This window comes from Martes martes, assembly GCF_963455335.1.
Source record: "Martes martes genome assembly, chromosome: 1".
In the NCBI taxonomy this organism is placed as follows: domain Eukaryota; kingdom Metazoa; phylum Chordata; class Mammalia; order Carnivora; family Mustelidae; genus Martes; species Martes martes.
In genome coordinates this window covers 86,343,959-86,361,427 of record NC_137888.1, presented here as the reverse complement: position 1 = coordinate 86,361,427, position 17,469 = coordinate 86,343,959, and the positions used below count along the sequence as shown (strand labels likewise).

General features: G+C 36.0%; 1 pseudogene across 1 annotated transcript; it reads right to left on the bottom strand.

Moving 5' to 3' along the window:
* Positions 1 to 650: 650 nt before the first annotated feature.
* LOC308342556 (small ribosomal subunit protein uS5-like) lies at positions 651 to 1,444 on the bottom strand (annotated as a pseudogene). The gene has a single exon. The product of its transcript is annotated as a small ribosomal subunit protein uS5-like (transcript).
* Positions 1,445 to 17,469: the final 16,025 nt, after the last annotated feature.

The following is a 17,469-nucleotide window of genomic DNA, read 5'->3' as shown; positions in this document are numbered from 1 at the left end:
GTTTTGTTTTCATGTTCTCACATTCAGCATATTCATTTGAATCATTCATGGTATTAGTCATATGGGTAATTTGTTCCATTTTAATGCTGTGGAAGTATTGGTAAGTGATGCATTTCAGACTTATTCTGAAGTCAGAGAAAAAAAAATGTTGTCTATGGGTTAGTGACAGAGGAGATGGGAAAGAGAAATCAATTTGACTGCCCAAATATTTGTCATGAGTGACTGGAAGCCTAGAGTTAACCTTTACTGAAATGATGATGACAAGGTCAGTAGGCTAGAGTTCAAGTTTGGACATGTTAATTTAGAATACATTTTAGAAATTTTTGTAATGCATGTTAAAAATATATTGAATTTTGAAATACATTTTAGAATAACAAATTGAATAGTACCTTTTGTTTGTTTTTAGAAGTTGATAGAAATAACAGCATGCTTAAAGAAATGCTTTACTACAGAACACTGAGGTTTATACTGATCTTTTTTTTTATTATTTTGTTGTATTCTCCTAAGTTCTTATCCTGAACACTTACTCTTTGTTTTCATTTTATACTACTGTATTAGCTTCACCCCATGTGTGTTTTGGATCCTTATCATATGTATTTTTAAATTTTCACAATTATTTATTTATTTTATTTCTTTATTCTTGTATACAACTATGTGGTGGCCACAGTTGGAGCCTGTGTACTCTGCATGGAAACTCTGGTGTGGGTCTTTACAAGACGGTAAGTGAATTCCTGATAGGGACACTTGGTGAACACAATCCCCTTCCAGAGGTGAGGGATGAGATAGCTGTAAGTCTTGGAAATGGCATCAAAAGTGGCCTTGGTGTAATTGCCAGGATGCCAGTTCAGCCTGGCTGAAGTGTAGCAGTTGTCAATATTGGCCATCATCAGTAACTTCTTGGACAATGCCAGTGCCCCTGGGTTAAGGATGCGGCATACCAGCACAGAGCCATAGTGGTTGATCACTTTGCATGTGACAGCGTGGGGCTGGGTGATCTTGTTACCACAGTAGCCTCACTGAAGAGGGTGATGGAAAGCTTGGCCAGTATGATGTCCCCATGAATGGCAGTGGCTACCTCCTTAGAACATTTAACACCTAGACCAATCTGCCCATTGAAATCTCTGATGGTAATAAATGCCAGCCTGGGTCTGCTTTTGCATAGGCATAGCCTTCAAAACTTTATCCTTGAGGGTTATCCCCCAGGAAAGTCAATGATCTCAGATTCCTTGAGGGGCAGAGAGAAGAAACAGATCTCCAGGATCTTGATCTTAATATTCTTAACCAGGTGGCCCAGTTGGTAATGGGGATCTACCCCTTGTCCTTGACCTTCTTTGAGCTCTGCCACCTCAGCAGCAGCCCCTATCCAGGCCCTGGATACCACTGCCAAACCCTGCAGTGTCCTCCCATTCCAGGGCCCTTCAGCAGCACTGATATCATCTGCCATTTAGTTCTTGGAGAAGAAGAATTCTATTATCTCTTGTTAGTCATATCTATTATCTATCATCATTATTAGAAAAAATGGTTCTGTTTTTTAAGATTCTATTTATTCATTTGACAGAGAGAGAGAGAGACAGTGAGAGAGGGAACACAAACAGGGAGAGTAGGAGAGAGAGAAGCAGGTTTCCCACTGAGCAGGGAGACCAATGCAGGACTTGGTCCTTGGATCATGACCTGAGCTGAAAGCAGATGCTTAACACCTAAACCACCCAGGTGCCCCAGAAAAACTGGTTCTATAAGTTCAACTCTGAAATTTACTAGGATATGCTTTAGATTATTTCCAAAAATTCATAATAGTCTTTACCTAATATATTTGCAAAGAATCTGTATTATTCAAAATTTATGATTCAGGATTCTAAATATATTTGTTGTATCAAGTAGGCAGTGATTAGTAGTATTAGTACAAAGAAAGCTGTTAAGCTATGTTAATTTAAATAAAAAATAAAAAAGTAAAATGGGGAGGGAGGGAAGCACTATTAAAGATTTAACAGATGGACACCTGGGTGGTTGAGTTGGTTAAGCATCTGACTCTTGGTTTTGACTCAAGTCACAATCTCAGGGTTGTGAAATGGAGTCCTGTGCCAGCTTATGCTTACTGTGGATCTTCTTGAGAGTCTCTCTTCCCCTCTCCCTCTGCATCTTCCCTAGGTGTCATTCTCTCTATCTCTGTCTCTCTCTCAAATAAATAAATAAATACATCTTAGAAAAAGATTTAACAGATACTGCCATTTTTCATTCATTACTCATTTTTCTTGTTTTTAGTAATAGATTTCTTGAAGTTTGAATAGGCAAATAGCTTCTCAGCTACAGATTACATCCTCAATTTCCTGAGCAGTGAGATATTGCCATGATAGTATTTCAAGCCAATGGAATATGAGAAGATGCGATATGTAAACCATCCTTAAAGAGAGCCTTCTAGCCCTAGATTTCCTTTCAGCTAATCCTATTGTCTGGAAAGGTGTTAATTAAAGCTAATGGCTTTGATGCATAGTCCAAAGCCATATACTTAGAACAACTTATTTGATTCAAATTTCATAGTCTAGTTCTTGAATTAGCTCAAGTCTGGGAATTGAGTAAATTGAGGTTTTCCCACTTGATTTTAGGGAAATACTCATGTATGTCAAACCTAGTGTCCCTATAATCAATTAGTACCTAGCAAAGATCTATGTCAAAATATTCTGATTACTACAAACCCTGTTGCCCCTTTTAATGATCATGCTTACAAGGAAATACTCATGTATCTCAAACCTAGTGTCCCTATAATCAGTTAGTCCCTAGCAAAGATCTGTGTCAAAATATTCTGATTACTGCAAACCCTGTTGCCCCTTATAATGGCCATGCTTACAAGGAAATACTCATGTATCTCAAAACTAGTGTCCCTATAATCAGTCCCTAGCAAAGATCTGTGTCAAAATATTCTGATTACTGCAAATCCTGTTGCCCCTTATGATGATCATGCTCATATATCTTCTGATCATTAAGCAGTATCTGCAGCCCTGGGATCCTATCATCCCACTTAGGTCTGAGAACTCACTGCAATGACAGTATCTTCAACTGTAATCTTCAGCTTGCAGATAACAGCAAATAAATATAGAGCTTTTCCAGTGATGGTGATGTTTTTCAAAGAAATATATTGCTCAAGGTATTGGTGGAGGACACATCCTCTGGACAGCCCCAAGTGACAGAATTGAGAATAGGGAGATACTACATAATAAACTTATAAGTACACCCATCTCCTTAAACCTTTAGATTTTCCCTTTAGAGTGTAACAATTATGTTCTGAAATCTCAACTTCATTTAATGCAGGTCACTATTGAGTCCAGGTTTTATTCAAGCAAATAACTAAAGTGTTAGAGCTACTTTCATATATTCCAAATTATGCATTCACTATTGTTAATTCAATATTGTTTAGGGTCTTTTTGGTCAGTGTAACCATATCAGTAAATTCAGCCAGATCTAACAATACACTTTTTTTCATCTTTTGTATAGTGCTCTTAGACTTATTCCCACCTAAATTAATCAGTTTTTTGTCAATATAGCTTGATAAAATTTTGTAATTCTTTGTTGTATCTGGTGCATCTTGTCAGATTGGTTCTGTAGTCATCCTTCTGTGGTCTGTTGCATCTAGTTGTAAGTCTAAGTACAGAGAAAAGTAATGGATGTAGGAACTGAGAACTGGCATCCACCTAAAAAGCCACTGTCAGGTGAGATCCTCAGAGGAATAATAAGCAATACTTAGCTAATTCCTTGACTGGGAAGGATTCTGCTATTTCTGCCCACAAAAGAAACTCAAAGGAAGTTCAAGGTCTTCAATTCATCAGAGTTCACCCAAAAGTCCCCATTGTGATTCAAAACCCAGTCACTCCTGGGGCGCCTGGCTGGCTCACTGAGTTAAGCCTCTGCCTTGGCTCAGGTCATGATCTCAGGGTCCAGGGATATAGCCCTGCATCAGGCTCCCTGCTCAGCAGGGGGCCTGCTTTCCCCTCCCCTTCTGCCTGCCTCTCTGCCTACTTGTGATCACTCTTTCTGTCAAATAAATAAATAAAATCTTAAAAAAAAAAAAAAAAGTCACTCCTGATCACAAGAAGGTAGCTATCTGAAAACCAAGAAGGTAAGTTTCACCAGGAATCAGCTCTGCTAGTACCCTGCTCTTGGAATTCTAGTGTCCAGAGCTGTGAGAGGATAATTATCTGTTATTTGAGCTATCTAATCTGTGGTATTTTGTTTTGGCAGCTCAGGCTGACTAAAATGCCACTAAAATCAAGCTTTTAAGAAGTATTTAATAACATGAACTTAAAAAAAAAAAAAAGAGAGAGAGAGAGTAAAAACAATGCATCTATCACCATAATATTGAACACAGAAAAATAAATACACATAGACATTGTACATTGGAGGCAGACTGGAAAGAACTATTGTGAAATAAAAATGGGTTTAGTTAGAGTTCTTGAAAACCACTCTTGTTTTGGGGAGGAGCAAAGCCTTCTTTTCCACAAAAGCTGCACTGTGATGAGTCATTAGAATTTAGCTCTATTCTGGCTGGCAACATCAGTTCAGAATGTCCTCATTAACTTCGTGTAATCTGGGGTTGCTCTGTATAACTCTGTCTATATGAAGCTAAAATGGTTGAACCATTGGAGGTTAAAGGCCTGGTGAGGTAAGAGAGTAAGCAATGACACTATAATTGATAATAAAGCAAAAATGATACATGATTTTGTTTTTGACTCTTTGAAAGATATAATAATAGAGTCTTTTATACTTTGAGTGCTTCCAGTATTAAACCCAAGACTTGCTGTTCAGAACATGTTCTATTGCATCTAGCTATTTTAATTTAGAAATAAATAAAAAGTCCTTGGTCATTCTATTATTTGTCCAATTTTTTGTTAATGTTGATTTAGTGTCTATTTGGTATTTCACTTTAGAAGCCTTTTAGAAAAAAAATCTCATTCTTTTTAGTAATTCAGTTTTTAACTTTAAAGTATGTATAAACTACTTAAAAATTACTCTATGAAGTCATTCAGAAGTACCACAGTCAAAGGGAGCCACTATGAAATGCACCTACAACACAAAGATGCTGTTACAATGCCAACAAACACTATTCTATCCCCTCCTGCACCAAAAAGCAAGTGAAATTATCTTGCACACAAATATTTGATCCTAATCTCAAGCAGCTGATACTCCTCTGGAAACCCATTATCTATCTCTCTAAAAATTTACAAAGTGTAAGTCTTCCTGTCCTACTTTCCAATGGTAGTTGGCTATCCATTAAAAACCAGTTTCTGACCTTTTAGAAGCTTCATGACTTTAAGTGATGGAGTGAATAAAAGAGTTAAAGCAAACTCACCAGGTTTTCTTTTTGATTACTGTACATGCTTTCAGAATTATCTGTGCTTGATTCGTTCACAAGTTAGAAAAATCAACATATATGTGTATATGTATTTTGTTTTTCTATTGTTCTTTTTTTGTTTGTTAAACACCAAAAAGGGGTTACCATTTCCTCCAGGAGCTAAAGGGAAAGGACCATAAAGTAGAGAACTACTAAAGTGCCTTTTCCCCCACACTTGGCTCTGCTTGATTTACAAAATTCATGGATGAGCATAGGGTAAGTCAATTTTGCAATTTATACAATACACTTGCATAAGTGCCCCTTCTAGGCTCTCATGCATACTTGTATCTTAAAAGAAGGACCTTGATTCAAGCTTCAAGAAGCTACCTTTACCATTACTATTTCAAGGTACTTCTGAAAGAGATCTTTGAGTGTGTGTATGAAAGTCTACTAAAATAACTGAAAATCAAAACAGACTGAAGTACTCAAGCATGGTCTTGAAATATTTGCTCTTCTTGATGAGATACATTATTTCATATGCTTTTTAGGTAGCAGCCAGGCAGAGTACCATATATAAGGATAAATGAAATACTTATAAATGTACAGGTTTTGAGCCCAAGGAGAAAACATGAAATAGCCCTCTAAACCAAATTAATGCAAATAATAGTTTAAAGTTTACTGTCCAATAATAGAGAGAGGCACCAATGAATGAAAAGTACTAGAGGAGTAATGTTACCAAGATGGAAACATAAGTTATTCCTAGCTTTGCTTTTCCTCACAAGAAAAACAACTAACAACCATTCATGGACAAGGCACAGCTGAGAAAATCCTGGAATACTGGGGTAAGACTGAGGTAGTCCTTAGTACCACAGAGACCAAGACAGATTAAAAGGGTAAGTGGAGTGGCTAGATGCTGACAAAATTGCCTTACCCCCAGGCCGGTGCAGCACCAAAGTGACTGATCCTAAGGTACTCCAGTGGGAAAAGAGAGGCCAAGGTGGACATTTAACTCCCCCAGTGTTATGGGTCACTTCTTGGGAGCTTCTAATCTAGTCTTATTCCATAAGGACTGTGTGAGAATCTGCAGGGCTAACCACTGGGAATCAAAGTGTGAAGGAAAAGAGATAGATGCTTGCAATAACCAGGACTCAGATTTTGGCAGACTGAGTTCCTATCTGCAATGCCCAGGTAGTTCCAACCACCATCTTTGCTCATCTGCAGAGTCAAGACAGTGGGACAGTCTGGCCAGGAAACTTGGCAGGGTGCACTGCCTGATTTTGGTCTTTAAACAAAGAGCCAGTCCCTGGAACCTGGTCTGTCCCAGCTTAGGCAGGGTAGCTAATTCAAAACCTTACCTATTGCTAAAGTATAGGTCCCAGCCCTGCCTGACCAGAAAACCTGGCTGGAATACCTGAAAGCTATATAGCCCAGCAACATTGGAGCAGAGAAACTGAGAGAGATAGTGAGTCACTCAGAGCAAAGCCAGTGGCACCATTCAGTCAAGGAACCTGGAGAGTGGGTAGGAACAAGTAAAGACCACAGTCAAAGAGCCTTGCCAGCTTTGCAGGCAGTTCTGCCTGGCATAAGCAGTGAAATTAATTCACAGTCTTTCCCATTGTTAAATATATCCTTCAGATTGCTTCATAAGGGAACCAAACCAGAGCACATTGGAATCCATGTAACCTGTCCAACAGCCCAGCATACAGGGCACCTGAACAAAGAGTACAGGTGATGGCTTATGCCATCTGCAGAGCAAAATAGGAAGCTCCATCTCACCAGGAAATTCAGTGCACAGTCTTGCCTAATGTATGCTCCCAAACAATGAGCAATGCAGGCCCTGGAAACCATACTGCTACTCTACCAGGAAAGGGGAGCTAATTCATGGTCTTGCCTATTGCTGAATATAGTACCCAGTCCTGGCCAGCTAGAAAGGCTGATCAAAAAATCCAGGAAATCATGGAGCCAATTCTATGGCCTCATTTGGTTGTGGAACCAATCCATCAGTCCTATCAAACTGTTCATAATGAGTGGTACTCCCACTCCAACCTCAGAGCTCAGGCTGCATCCTCACCAAAATATAGACCTGAATAGCAAGTCTTCCTGCCCAAGGATATTACAACAGACATGTCAAGAAACCAAGATATCTCTGCCTAAGTGAATCTGTAAGGTGTGGAATAGGAGACTGCTAACTCAAATATGCAGATACCAACATACTAAACAGGATCATAAAAATCAGATAAGCATGGCACCACTGAAGTAATAAAGCTCCAATAATTGGCTCTAAAGGAATAGAGAAGTATGAAATGTCAAAAATGCAACATATTCTCTTAAAGTTTAGGGAACTATAAAAACACAGAGACAACTAAATACAATTGGAAAAAAAATGCATGGACAGAACAAAAAATTCAATAAAGAAACTGAAACCATTAAAAAACAACAACACAGAAATCCTAGAGTTGAAAAATTAAGTAACTAAACTGAAGAATTCAAACAAGATCTTCAAAATCAGACTTGAAGAAAGAATTACTGACTGAGGGGCACCTGGTAGCTCAGTTGGTTAAACATCTGCTTTCAGTTCAGGTTATGATCCCAAGGTTCTGGGGTCAAGCAGGATCCCTGCTCAGGAGGGAGCCTGCTTCTCCCTCTCCCTGCCCCTCTCCCTGTTTGTGCTCTCTCTCTTTCATCTCTGTCAAATAAATAAATAAAATCTTAAAAAAAATTACTGACCTAGAAGACAGAACATTTGAAATGTTCCAGTTAGAGTTCTATAAAGAAGAGAATGAAAAGAAAGAAGAAAGCTTTGGGAGTTTTAGGACACAATCAATAAAATCAGTATCTGTTTTATGGAAATTCCAGACAGAGAAGAAAGAGGAGAGAGAAAGTACATTTAAAGCAATGTTGACTGAAACTTCTCAAGCCTGGGGAGAGAAATGGACACACAGCCCCATGAGCTCTAAAGATCCCAAATAGGTTGAACATAAATAGAACTAAACTGAGATATATTAGACTGTCAAAAATGAAAAACAAAGAGGGGCGCCTGGGTGGCTCAGTGGGTTAAGCCTCTGCCTTCGGCTGGGGTCGTGATCTCAGGGTCCTGGGATCGAGCCCCGCATCGGGCTCTCTGCTCAGCAGGGAGCCTGCTTCCTCCTCTCTCTCTCTCTCTCTGCCTGCCTCTCTGCCTACTTGTGATCTCGCTCTGTCAAATAAATAAATAAAATATTTTAAAAAAATGAAAAACAAAGAAGAATTTAGAAAGCAGTGAGACAAAAAAGAGAAGCTATATAAATGAACCCTCATTCAGACTTCAGTAAATTTCTCAACAGAAACTTGTCAAGCCAGGATAAAATGAAGTTCTATAATCAAAATATTGAAAGAAAAAAAAGTTATAAACCAAGAATGCTATAACTGCCCAAACAAACTAAATTGGAGGAATTGTATAACCACTATACTGGCCTTACAGGAAATGCTAAAGGGAGTTCTTTGAGTGGCATTAAAAGGACACTAATTACATCATAAAAATATCAGAAGGTAGTATAAAATTCACTGGTAATGGTAAACATATTTAAAAAAAATAGGTAAACAAAAGTTCAAAAATGTACTAAAAATGACCCTAGTAATAACAATGAGTTATTATTACAATGAGTAATAACAATGATTACTCAAATAACTCAAAATGTGATGAAGAAGATAAGTACAAGTGTAAAGTTTAGGGATGCCATTGAAATTAAGTTATCATCAGTTTAAAAAAAGGTTTTATAATTTTTAGATTTTTTAAATATAAGCCTCATGGTAAACACAAGGGAAAAACCTATAGTAATTACACAAAAGAACATGATAAAACAGTCAAAGCATACTGATAGACATCAAAACACATACACACAAGCACACACATACACAGAGTAGGATAAGAAGAAAGGGAAAAAATGGATCTATAAACATCCACAAAAAAATTATCAAAATGGCATCATTAAGTCCTTACTTATCAGTAATTATATTAAATGTAAATAATTAAATTCCCTAATACACAAGTATAGGATGAATGTATAAAAATACAAAATTCAATAACACACTGTCTATAAAAGACTCAAGTCATTCTTAAAGGTACACACAGAGTGAGAGTGAAAGGATTAGAAGAGATACTTCAAGCAAATAGTAATGAACAACAACAACAACAAACAAACAAAAGCAGGGGCAGCTGTACTTATATCAGACAAAAAGCAGCCTTTAAACTAAAAGTGGTAAAAAGTGACAAAGAAAGTCGTTATGTAATGATAATGGGATAATCCATCTAGATGATATAACAAATTTAAGTATTTAGGCACACAGTATAGGAGCATCTAAATATAAATAGCAAAGCTAACAGAGATAAAATAAACAACATCAATACAATAGTATTTGGAGATTTTAAATATGCCTCCCCCAATAATAAATACTGCATCCAGAGGATCAATAAGGAAAATAAGATTTGAACAAATGACCCAAAATGGGCCTAAAAGACATATCCAGAATATTCTATTCAACAAAAGGAAAATATATTTTTTCTCAAGTGCACATGAAACATACTCTAGGATTGATTATATGTTATGTGAGGAAACAAGTCTCAGCAAATTCAAGAAAACTGAAATCCTAACACCTATAATCTCTTATCAAATGGTATGAAACTAGAAATCAATAACAGGAGGAAAACTTGAACACTCAAGAATACATGGAAATTAAGCAATAATGTCCTGAAAACCAGTGGATCAAAGAAGAAACTAAAATGGGGAAATAAAAAAAAAAATACCTTGAAATATAAAAATGGAAACAAATTTCACAATACTTACAGAATGCAGTGAAAGCAGTTCTAAGAGGGTAGCATATAGCAGTAAGAGCCTACATTTAGAAAGAGGGAAGATCTGGGGTGCCTGGGTGGTTCAGTGGGTTAAGCCTCTGCCTTCAGCTCAGGTCATGATCCCAGGGTCCTGGGATCGAGAACCCTGCATCTGTCTCTCTGCTCAGCAGGGAGCCTGCTTCCCTTCCTCTCTCTCTGCCTCTCTACTTACTTATGATCTTTAGAAAAAGGGAAGATCTAATAAACAACCTAACTCTACACCTCCAGGAACTAGAAGAACAAACAAACTTTTAGGTCAAAATTAGCAGAATAAAGAAAATAATAAAGATTAGAACAGAAATATATGAAATAGAAAACAAGAAAATAGAAAAGATCAACAAAACTATGAGTTGATTCTTTGAAAAGATAAAAAAAAAAAAATTAAGAAAGCTTTCGGTAGATTAACCAAGGAAAAAAGTGAAAGGATTTAAATCAACAAAATTATAAATTAAAAAGGAGACATTGCAACTGGTACTGAAGAAATGCAAAGAATCACAAGAGGCTTTTCTGACCAAGTCTAGGCCAACAAATTGGACTGCCCATAAAAGTGGGAAAATTCTTAGAAACATACAACCTACCAAAAGTGAATTAGGGGGGAAAAAAAAAGAGTCTGAACAGGCTAATTACTAGTAAAGAAATAGTAATAAAAAAGTCTCACAATTGTGGACTTTAAGCTATATAAGCTATATTACAAAGCTGTAGTGATCAAGATAGTATGGTACTAGCACAAAAGCAGACACATAGATCAATGGAACAGAACAGAAAACCCAGAAATGAACCCACAACTATATAGTCAGATAGTCTTAAACAAAGCAGGAAAGAATATCCAATGGAAAAAAGATAGTCTCTTCAACAAATAGTCCTGAGAAAACTTGACAGCAACATAATAAAAAAAAAAAAAAAAGAAAGAAAGAAAGAAAGAAAGAAGAAACAAAATGAAATGAAACAAAATGAAACTGGACTATTTTCTTACACCAAACACAAAAATAAATTCAAAATGGATGACAGATCTAAATGTGAGATACAGAACAACCAACCAACCAACCAAACAAACAAAATCCCAGAGTAAGGCAGCATTCTCTTTGACCTTACTTCTTATTAGACATATCTCTGGAAGCAAGGGGAAAAAAGCAAAAATGAACTATTGGGATTTCATCAAGATAAAAATCTTCTGCACACCAAAGGAAACAATCAACAAAACTAAAAGGCATCCTTTGGAATGGGAAAAGATGTTTGCAAATGATAGATCTGCTAAAGGGTTAGTATCCAAAATATATAAAGAATGTATATAAAGAACTTAAAAGAAGTTATAAAGAACTTATCAAACTCAGCACCCCAAAAAACAAATAATCCATTTAAGAAATGGAAAGAACACAGGGAAAGACATTTTCCCAAAAAAGACATCCAAGTGACCAACTGACACGTGAAAATATGCTCAACATCACTCATCAGGAAAATACAAATAAAAACTTCAATAAGATCACCTCACACGTGTCAGAAGAGCTAAAATCAACAACACAGGAAACAACAGATGTTGGCAAGGATGCGGGGAAAGGGGAGCCCTCTTACACTTTTGGAGGGAATGCAAACTGGTGCAGTCACTCTGAAAAACAGTCAGAAAGTTAAAAATAGAACTACCTTATGATCCAGCGATTACACACTATGTATTTATCCAAAGGATACAAAAATACTTTTTTTAAAGGTTCACATGCACCCCGATGTTTATAGCATCATTATCAGCAATAACCAAATTATGGAAAGTGCACCCAAATGTTCATCAACTGATGAATGGATAAAGAAGTGGTGTACACACACACATACACACACACACACACACACAATCATGTGTGCACACACACAATTAGAATGACAAGTAGATAGAACTAGATTGTATTATGCTAGGGGAAAGATGCCAGTCAAAGAAAGATAAATACCATGTGATTTCATTCATGTGTGGAATTTAAGAAACAAAACAGATTAACATAGGGGAAAGAAAAAAAGAGAGAGAGGGGGAAGCAAGCCTTAAGGGACTCTTAACTAAAGAAAACAAACAGGGCTGCTGGAGAGGAGGTCAACAGGGGATGAGCTAAATGGGTGATGGGTGTTAAGGAGGGCATTTGTGATGAGCACTTGGTGCTTTATATAAGTGACACATCACTAAATTCTATTCCTGAAACTAAAACTATATGTTAGCTAACTAAAATTTAAATAAAAAATTGAAACATTAAAAAAAAATCTAATGAAGAAAAGCCCATGCCCAGATAGATGTCTTCTCTGTTGAATTTTACCCAACATTTGTAGAAAAATTAATGCCAATCCTTTTCAAATTCTTCTGAAATACTGAAAATAAGGGAACACTCCCAACCTCATTTTATGAGGCCAGTATTACTCTGATATCAAAGCCAAAAAAGGAAAAGGCTTTAACTACATTAAAAGAAAACCACAGGCCAATATCCCTCATGAATTTAAATGCACAAGTTCTCTATAAAATACTAGCAAACTGAATTTAGCAGTACATTAAAAGGATCATTTGCCATGATCAAGCAGGATCTATCCCTGCATAAAAAATGGTTCAATATACACAAGTAAAAATGGCATGTTATATTAGTAGAATAAATGAAAAATATCAAATGATCATCTCAATAGATGCAGTAAAAGCATTTAATGAAATTCAACATCTGTTCATTATAAAATCTCTTAACAAATTTGGTATAGATATAAAGAATCTCAATACAATAGTGGCCACATATGACAGCAAATATCATTCTCAATAATAAAAGATTGAATGCTTTTCCACTAAAATCAGGAACAAGACAAGGGTACCCACTCTCACCACTTCTTTTTAATATAGTACTTGAGGTTCTAGCTAGAACAATCAGGCAAGAACAAAATAAAAGACCTCAGAATTGGAAAGGAAGAAGTCAAATTGTCTCTCCTTGTAGATAGCATGATTTTATATAGGAAATTCTAAAGACTCCATCAAAAAATTTAGTTCTAGGGGCGCCTGGGTGGCTCAGTGGGTTAAAGTCTTCAGCTCAGGTCATGATCCCAGGGTCCTGGGATCGAGCCCCGCATTGTGCTCCCTGCTTGGCGGGGAGCCTGCTTCCCCCCCCCCCCTCTGCCTGCCTCTCTGCCCACTTAAAAAAAAAAAAAAATTAGTTCTAGTAAATGAATTCAGTAAAATTGCAGGATAAAAAATTAACAAATAAAAATCAGTAGTATTTCTATATACTAGCAAATATCTGAAAAAGAAATAGAAAACTACAATTTACAATACCATCAAAACCAATAAAATACTAAGGATTAAATTTAACTAAGGAGGTGAATGTTCTCTACACTGATGAAATAAATTGAAGGTGAAACAAATAAATTGAAAGTTATCCATGCTCATTGATTGGAAATATACTGTTAAAATGTCCATGCTACCCAAAGCTATCTATAGAGTCAATGCAGTACCTACCAAAAGTCCAATAGTATTTTTTTAATAGAAGTTTTTTTAATAGAAGTAGAAAGTAATAAAATGTATATGAAGACCCCAAGTAGCCAAAGTGTTCCTGAGAAAGAAAAGAACAGGAGATAACACAATTCCTGATTTTAAGCTATATTATAAAAATATAGTAATTAAGGGGCTTCTGGGTGGCTCAGTGGGTTAAGCCTCTACCTTTGGTTCGGGTCATGATCTCAGGGTCCTGGGATCGAGCCCCACATTGGGCTTTCTGCTCAGCGGGAAGCCTGCTTCCCCCCTCCTTCTCTCTCTGCCTGCCTCTCTGCCTACCTGTGATCTCTCTCTGTGTTAAATAAATAAATAAATTAAATAAATAAATAAAAATGAAATAAATAAAAAAATAAAAAATAAAATCTTTAAATATATATATTTAAAGATATATATATCTATTTATATATCTATATATTATCTATATCTATATAATATATATATAGATATAGATATATTAACTAAAACAGAATGGTACTGGAATAAGAAACAGACACAGGGAACAGATAAGAACCCATTATAAATCCACATATATACGATCAACTAATACTTGGCAAGGGAGCCAAGAATACTGAATGAAAAAAGGCAGTCTCTTCAAAAAATGGTGCTGGGAAAATTGGATGTTTACATGTAAAACAATATAACTGGACCCATAACTTACACCATTCAGAAGAGTTAACTAAAAAAAAGAAAGAAAGAAAAAAAGGATTCAAATAGAAGATGAGAAACCATAAAACTTGGAAAAAAAAAAAAAACAGGAAAAAAACTCTTAGACATAAGTCTTGGCAATGACTTTTCTTATTTTGTTTAGATACAATAATGAAAGCACAAGCAAAAAATGAAAAACAAGTGGGACTAAATCAAACTAAAAATTTCTGCACAGCAAAAGAAAGTATGAAAATGAAATGATGACTTACAGAATGGGAAAAAATACTTTCAAACCATATATCTAACAAGCAGTTAATATCCAAATATATAAATAACTCCTATAACTCAAAAGCAAAAATCCAAATAATCTAATTAAAAGATTGACCAGGACCTCATTTGACAGTTTTCAAAAAATATATATGAAAATATCAATAGATACATGAAAGAGATTTCAGCATCACTAATCATAAGGCAAAGGCAAACCAAAGCCACAATGGGTTATCACCTCATACCTGTTAGAATGGGTATTGTAAAAAAGGATAAAAAATAACAAATGCTGACATGGATATGCAGTAATGAAACTCTGGCACATCATTATTGGGACTGTATACTGGTGTATCTACTATGAAAAACAGTATGGAATTTTCCCAAAAAACTAAAAAGAGAATTATTATATGATCCAGTAATTCTTCTTGTGGGAATATATCCAAAGGGAGTGAAAACACCATACTGAAGAGAGGCATGCACCACCTACTCACAGCAGCATTAGTTAAATCAGCCAAAACATGGAAATACATTAAATGTCCTCGGGAAGAAAAGAAAAAGAATGGACACACACACACACACACACACACACACAGGAATATTATTCAGCCTTTAAAAAAGGAAATTTTGTCCTCCATGACAAGTACATTGATCTGGAGGATATTACGCTAAGTAAAATCAAAGAGAAATACTTTATGATCTCACCTGTATGTACAACCCCCACAAAACAAACAAAAAAACTTATTGAAAGATCAAATTTGTGGTTACCAGAGGCAGTGGATGAGGGGGTTGGGGAATGGATAAAAATGGTCAAAAGGTACAAAAATCCACTTACAAATAAACTCTAGGGATATAATAAAGCATGATGACTATCGTGAACACAACTGTATGATATATTTGGAAGTTAAGAGTTAATCCTAGGGGCACCTGGGTGACTCAGTGGGTTAAGGCCTCTGCCTGCAGCTCAGGTCAGAATCTTGGGGTCCTGGGATCGAGCCCCACATTGGGCTCTTTGCTTGGCAGGGAGCCTGCCTTCCCTTCTCTCACTGCCCGCCTCTCTGCCTACTTGTGATCTCTGTCTGCCAAGTAAATATTTTTTTTAAGTTAATCCTGAAAGTTGGCATTACAAGGAAAAGAAAACATTTTTTTTTCTTTTTTTAAGATTTTATTTATTTATTTGACAGAGAGAGCACAAGTAGGCAGAGAAGCAGGCAGGTGTAGGAGTAAGGAGGATTAGGCTCTCTGTTGAGCAGGGAGCCTGATGAGGGACTCAGACCCAGGACCCTGGGATCATGACCTGAGCAGAAGGCAGCACTTACTGGACTGAGCCACCCAGGCACCCCCCCCCCTTTTTTTTTTTTTTGGTATCTATAGGAGAGGATGGATGTTAAACTTAATTTATTGTGGTAACCATTTTATAATATATGTAAGTCAAATAATTATGCTGTATACTTTAAAATTATATGGTGCTGGATGTCAATAATATATAAGTAAAATGGGGGATAAAAGAAAATACCAATGAGCAAATATCAAGCAAGTGATAAACTAAAATGCATACTACATCACATGCATTTCAAATCTTGCATGCTGTTTTGTGTGTGTGTGTGTGTGTGTGTGTGATGTTTAAAAACCTGAGGATTTCACAGAATTGATCAAAATAGATTTACTGAAGATAAATTTAATGCTCCCAAGTGCCATCATAAAGGACTTTGTCTTCATAACTGATTTATATAGTGACATATTTTGATTCTAGGGAGCTGATGAACTGGACAATGACTGTGTCTGCTAATCCTTTATATAGCTGCTTTCACATCCAATAACATTCTCCATTCAAAAAAAAAAAAAATCTGGAAATAATCCACACTTACTAGATTGCCATCATGAATGAGGTATTTTTATTATTTCTTGTTTAGACAAGGCCAAAGTTATCATGTAAATAAATATGCCAACATTCCTATATAAATAGTGGCTTATCAGACTACATAAGTGTTCTTGAGAAAACAATGGAAGAGGTTATAAAACCATTTGATTATCCACCAAGATGTTTGTTAAAAAAAAAAGAAAGAAAGAAAGAAAGAAAAAGAAGGCCCAGTTTATTAAAATAGAGCTAGACCAACTATTTGAAAATAACTTAACCATTCTTAGAAATATCATTGCTGGGAGGAATAATACAAAGATTAAGATTCAGGTGAAGGACATTCTCTACCTACTCTATCACTAACCAACGAAGCACGCTGGCTCCTGGCAAGTGTGAATTTGTTTTTGTTTTTGTTTTCTCTTTATTTTGAAGTAGCATAAAGAGGCTAAAATTTGGGAATTTAAATGAACTAACTTTGCTTTCAGGCCTTACCCTTTGGTAACACTGTGACTTTAGTTACTTAGTCACTTTGAGTCTTAACTTCCTATTTTAAAAAGCAGTAGCATAAACATAACTAACCCTTAAGGTTATTAAAGTTAACAGAATAAATTAATATATCTAAAAAACCTGGAAAATGATAGACCCTTAATCAAGATGGTTCTTTTTTTCTCTTTTCTATTAGGTGTTACATATGGAAGCAAAGGAAGTTCAACTTGTGGAAACACTTTAGAAAGGAAAAAAGATAATGGGACTTTATTTCTATCATCACCATCATCCATATGTTGTGAAACAAAGCATGCACTGGAATCTATGAAAAATATTTTGTCCATCCTTTTCTCCCCAGTTTCATTTTGGACTGTTGCAAGAATAATAAAATGGCACAAATAGCAATCAAATAGCAATCTATATACATCCCCAAACATTCATGGATTGTTGACATTTCTCTCTTTCTCCCTCTTTTCTTTTCCCTTTCCCTCTCTCACTCTCCTCATATGTACAGCATTTGGTAATTGTTT